This window comes from Lytechinus variegatus, chromosome 13, assembly GCF_018143015.1.
Source record: "Lytechinus variegatus isolate NC3 chromosome 13, Lvar_3.0, whole genome shotgun sequence".
Taxonomy (NCBI): Eukaryota; Metazoa; Echinodermata; class Echinoidea; order Temnopleuroida; family Toxopneustidae; genus Lytechinus; species Lytechinus variegatus.
Genome location: NC_054752.1, coordinates 4842233 through 4848728, shown reverse-complemented (window position 1 = coordinate 4848728; position 6496 = coordinate 4842233). Strand labels below are relative to the sequence as shown.

General features: G+C 35.9%; 1 pseudogene; it reads left to right on the top strand.

Annotated features, from left to right (window-relative positions):
• Nucleotides 1–3508: 3508 nt before the first annotated feature.
• On the top strand, nucleotides 3509–6233 carry LOC121426867 (annotated as a pseudogene).
• Nucleotides 6234–6496: the final 263 nt, after the last annotated feature.

The following is a 6496-nucleotide window of genomic DNA, read 5'->3' as shown; positions in this document are numbered from 1 at the left end:
TTCCAAAAAATAAATCCATTCATAACTATCCAACAAGGCGATTGGGTGAATTCCATTTACCACTTTTAAGAACTATGCTGGCTCAGAACACATTTATATATGAGGGACCGAAGTTATGGAACTCACTTCATAATAATATAAGAACTGCAAAATCTTTGAACTCTTTTAAGACTAAATTCAAATTATCTCTATTAAAATCTTATAATGTATCCTCAAATTAAATCTAATTCATCATCTCTGTCAAGTCATCATTTTTACTATAAAGACTATAATTAAAACATAAATCATCTTTTTTCAATTGAAAAAAAAAAACAATCTGACACAAGTCCTTCTCAGTTGTGCTCGGTTTTGAACCTCATATATTATTTGTGTCTATCATGTCTATCCTGTCATCTATTTTCTCTTTCTTTCCTGTCCGCTTATCCGCCTTCCTACCGTTTATTTATTTACGGCATCAATTACATTTTTCGCTCATTATATTATTTCCAGGTAATTTCATATACATGTATATTTTTTCTCCTTTTATACTCATCATTGAATCCAGTTTGGTTGAGTCCACGATGGCATGTGTTCTACCTACGTTCAGCAGCACCCATCCATCTTCTCAGTGTATATCCCTTTCTCTTTTCTTTTTCGGGGGGGGGGGTGGGGAAGGGTGGATATATTTTAGGACTGGTTGTTTTGTCCTATACAAACTATATTTTTTGATAACTTCGTATTTATTTTGTGAGTATTATTTCTCTCTCATCTTAAATAACAAGTTTGAAGTCAATATACAAACATATTTCAACTCAGACATCGAGCTTTGATAATTTTGTGTGATTTACAATAATTGATTTGAAAAAATGCTATGTAAAAATTATGTCAACTTTATGGTGTAAATATAAGCATTTTCAGCTCGCGCTGAGCGCTTGCATAATAGTTCAATTATTTGATTTGTCAAGTACCTATCCTAAAAGTGTATTCCATAAAGTTTCCTAAATATTCCTTTTCAGGTCTGATTCACAAAAGGGGGTTGTGTTGCACCCACAAATGTAATAACGCCCACAAATGTAATAACACTTTACCCACAAATGTAATAACGCCCACAAATGTAATAACACTTTACCCACAAATGTAATAACTTTTGATCGCCCACAAATGTAATAATGACTTTACCCACAAATGTAATAAATTTGAAGGGATTTTTTGGCGAATCCGTTCTAAACTAAAATCCTATAGTAATGCGTTCATATAGCACAAAAGTGCAAAGTCTTTTTTTCAGACCGGGTTAATAAAACATCAAAGTACAAGTCCAAAGTCTTTTTTCCAGACCCGGTTGTTTCAAAAATTATAATATAAATCCAAAGTCTTTTTTCCAGACTCGGTTGTTTAAAAAAATATAATAAAAATCCAAAGTCTTTTTTTCCAGACCCGGTTGTTTCAAAAATTGTGATATAAGTCCAAAGTCTTTTTTCCAGACCCGGTTGTTTAAAAAATTATAATATAAATCCAAAGTCTTTTTTCCAGACCCGGTTACCTGTTATATAAACATTATGAATAACAGTTTAAAAACAGTATAAAGACCCCATAATCTTATTAATGCTGGATATAGCGTAGTCTTTCAGCCCGACCATATTTTTTCTTAAAAAAACGCTAATAGTAAGAATAAAAAAAATCAAAGTCTAAGACCAAACAAACCTTCAACCTAAGAACCTGTTTTAAAAGAGGTTTAGAGTGTTGTCTTTATTCCAGACCTAAAACAGTTACGAAAAAAATATTCTAACATAAGACCTTATATTCTTATTCTCGTGGAATAACACGAGTTTTAAAACGTACTCTTTCCTCCAGACCCGGCTATAAAAAAAGTAACTGAAAAACTTCAAATCTAAGACCAAATTTCCAAAGTTTCACCCAGTAAAAATATGTCTTTTTTTAAATAATACTACTACCCCTACAAAATATTGTAATAACGCGTGGGTAAAGCAGACATCCTTTCTCCAGACTTGGTTACTATTTGAAAAATAAAATAGTTTTTACAAATATTCTAAAACGAATACCCAATAATCTAATTACTGTGGAACAACATGAAGACCGATTGTCGAAGATCGACTTTCCTCCAGACACAATTATTTCAGGAATAAAAAATCAATAAAACTCAACCCCCAACAACGAATCTAAGAACCAACAATCCTCCAAATTAAGACCATGCATGTAGAAAAGCACATGTTTAGAGCGTTGTCTTTATTCCAGACCCAATGATTTAAAAATGATTTAAACAATCCTAAAAACAAAAGACTCATATTCTTATTCTTGTGGAATAACACGAGTATTATGCTTAGTCTTTCGTCTGGACCCGGTTATTTAAAACATAAAGAAATATTAAAAAAAAGAAAAGCTGAAACCAATCTTCAAAATTAAACCCACTTAAAATGCTTGGGCTTAGAGTGTTGTCTTTACCCCTCACCGACGTATATTATAACTTTTGAAACGACCGGGTCTGAAAAAAGACTTTGGACTTGCATTATAATTTTTGAATTAACCGGGTCTGGAAAAGAGACTTTGGACGTATATTATAATTTTGAAACAACCGGGTCTGGTAAAAAGACTTTGGACGTATATTATAATTTTGAAAAACCGGGTCTGGAAAAAGACTTGGACTTGTACTGTAATATTTCATTAACCGGGTCTGGAAAAAAGACTTTGAACTTTTGTGCTATATGAACGCATTACTATAGGATATTAGTTTAGAACGAATTCGCCAAAAATCACTTCAAATTTATTACATTTGTGGGTAAAGTCATTATTACATTTGTTGGTAAAGTGCATTATTACATTTGTGGGTAAAGTGTTATTACATTTGTGGGCGTTATTACATTTGTGGGTAAAGTGTTATTACATTTGTGGGCGATCAAAAATTATTACATTTGTGGGTAAAGTGTTATTACATTTGTGGGCGTTATTACATTTGTGGGTAAAGTGTTATTACATTTGTGGGCGTTATTACATTTGTGGGCGATTATTACATTTGTGGGTGTAACAGGTCCGACCACTTGACCAAATGCCCGCGAAACCGACGCTTTTTTTATTATGTAATTTTCCTTCATCAGGTGCCGAGTGGTTTCAGGCGCCTCGTCATGCTCGTTGCAGCGGCGTATATGCCTGTTATTAGGGGGGACAGAGCCAAATATTTCCCGGTAACTCCGTCTAGAATGAGTGAAATAGCTAGTATTTCAGTTTAGGGGCGGTAGTGAGCACGGGGAGCACCCATGCGACCCGTTCAAGTGCTATAATACACCACGTCTCGACATACATGTTTGTGCCAAATATGCAAGCGACATGGGCATTTGTAAAATGAATGCCCAGGCAAAACAAGCGATCGGTAACTTAGCAACATATGACGCATCTTCGTCATCCTTATATTCATAAAGTGCAGCAGTGCCTGCCATTTCTTTCTTTCTTTCTCTCTCTCTTTCTTTGCTCATCGCCCCTCATTGCTTTATCAAAATATGTATTCACACATTTCAAATGATTCAGTTGTGGGTGTAAAGTGATGATACACGTTACTAGTAAAAGTTTAACAACTAGAAATACACTCACTGTTGGTTGCATTAAAATATCTACTTTCAATTTGTTACTTTTGATTTTTTTCCGCAAATCAGTATTTTGGGAGAGTTTATCGAGTCAGCTAGAACTGTGACTGGCAAAGGAAAGAACATTCATGTAAGTTGGATACTAGTATATTTTGTAATGCGATGGATCTAATGTGGATTTTTCATCACGGAAATCGTTAAAACATTGAGTTTAATGAGTGCGTGATTACGGTCATAGTTTCTTCTATGTTGTAGGAAGCACATCTTTTTACAAACCAAGATAAGAAGATGATTTAAGAGGTAATGATCGAGATAGACGTACTTAGAACTTCGAACGCTAACCCTCCCACCCCTTTCGCTCTTCTCTCCCTACCCCCTATTCTCCCCCTACCTCTCTCTCGTTTGCTGTTTTCTCGATATCAGCGCATAAATATAATCTGATAAATGTATACACTGTTAGAAAAAAAATACAAAAGAAAAAACACATATTCTACAGAAAGAAGTAACCAAATCATTCTGTAAATAATTGTTAAAACAGGAAAGATTTTATCTTTTTTTAGAATTTTACAGAAGAGGTCTGTTTAGAAAAGGGAGGGGGACGGATTTATTACAATAAATTAAGAAGGTTACATACCCCAAATTTTCTGTTATTTTATACACAAATGCATTTGATATTACACAGTGCAGTATTAAGATTACATATGTTCTCGAGATTCTGCTCCAGGAAGTTTTTTTCAAGTAGAAATTTTCTAACAGTGTATTGTAATATTACTTATGTTTCTCGCCCTAAATACTATTTCTTTTCTTTTTTTTGCCCTTTCTTTACAGCTCCCAACCCCAACTCCATTAAAATTCTTATCACAATGGCGTCTAAATTCAGCTCAGTTGACGAGGACACTGGTTGTGAAGAAGCTGACTGCGAATCGATTACTGACGTCACGTTCTATGTGAAGGAGAAGAAGAAGCTCTGTCATGACTGCGCCTTGAAAAAAGAATGCATCGGAATAGTACGAAGAGGTGTACCTAATCTCTTCTGTGAGAAACACGAGAAAATCATGGATATGTACTGCAAGACGCATGGCGAAGTTTTATGTCTTTCTTGCGCTGTGATAGATCATCATGAAAAACCTTGTGTACGGCAGGACATAGAGGACGCACTACGGGAAAACAAAGCAAAGCTCACCATCCTTCAGAAAACAGTGATAAACAAATTGGAGCTATTAAAAGTTTATGGGATTGAGATTCATCAGGGTAAACATGTCCCAGACGAACATTTTAAAACTATTCAGAATGAGGTTGATTCCGAAATCGAAGAGGAGATTGAAAGAGACAGAGCCAAGGAAAAAGAAGATGCTGATTTAATCGACAAGGAGGTTGATGGCGAAAATGAACATCTTCAGAAGGAGATTCGAAAGCTCCAGGATAAAATTGAAAAGAACAATGAGAAGAGAGATAAGCGACATAATGAAAATCGTTTAAACGCAAAGAAAAGACGAAAACCGATAATTGATAAACAGCGCATTCTTCATGCTGACATTCAAAACATCGCTCAAGTGATCGAGAGAAAGATTGGAGAGCTTGAACAATCGTGGCAAGACGACACCAGATCAGCAGAGAACGCAAAAGAGACACTGGACATAATTCTTGAAGATGATAAAAATATTGTCATTGATGGACATCGTGTGCATGCATCGGTGAGTGAGGAACTAAAAAAACAACTGAATGAGGGTGAGATGAGAGGAATAAATCGTGTTGTATCAGGTGTGAGGTTTGTGAAGGGTGTTGGGAGAGAGAAATATGATGGAAGAATTGATGGGTATGATGGAGAGTGGAAGCTCATTGATACAATCAATGTCACAGATAAAATCAGATACCCGCGTATCGTTGGATGTATAGATGAAGATAAGGTGATGATCAGAGATACACTGACTAGTGCAGGACATACCTATATGTTAGATTTAAACAGTAGAACCACACAGAGAGTGATCAACAGTAGTGGTACATCATGTATAATCTCATGTGCAGTACTGAATGATGACAAGATAGTATGTGGTAGAGGCATCACAGGTTGTACAGGGGACAGTCTACCCGGGCATCAGAGTATGCGACAGACCACAGTGGAATCACATCAATGACGTCACAATACCAAGAAACACGACGCGTACTGATGCAGGGGTGCGTGTTGCAATCGATCAGGAAGGGATGATCATCGCTAATGAAGGGGGTCAGTCTATGATATACGTTATCAACCCAACTAATGATGCGATTATCAATACCATCACGAGTAAAGAGGAGATAGTAATGTACGATGTGCTGTCATCAGGTCACATCATCGCTCGACCTTTACTACCTGATCACAGGGCACTCATCATTGACAGAGAGGGTGATCATAGGGAAATCCCCCACAGTGATGTCATCTTGAATGTGTGCGTTGATCGTATGACAGACGACCTCTACGTCGTGACATCAGATGATGAGAACAAGACGTGTGTGATTGATCAGGTCATGAGTGGAGGTGATATGAAGAGAAGAGTAGCATCATTCCCTTTATCAACTAGACTGGGGAATAGATTCAATCACCTTGCCGGATCTCGAGTGATGATGACGTCATCAGGGGTTATAATTGCAGGTGATGTAGATAATATTCTCATATTCGAATAACGATTGATCCTCTAGATCCATGACTGATGAATCATCAAACTGAACAAACAAATTATATTGTGAATGTTGAAACATCCTACCATTGCATATTTTCAATTCATAAATTTGAAAAAAGTATTAGAAAAACGGACAATTTTTATTATTTCCCTTGGTTGTGGGTATGCTCTATAACTTTAGAGAGCTATCATCCTCCCCTTATCATTATATGAAGATACTTTACACTACTTTCTTTCAGTTGGTTGAGTGAACATTGTTATATATAT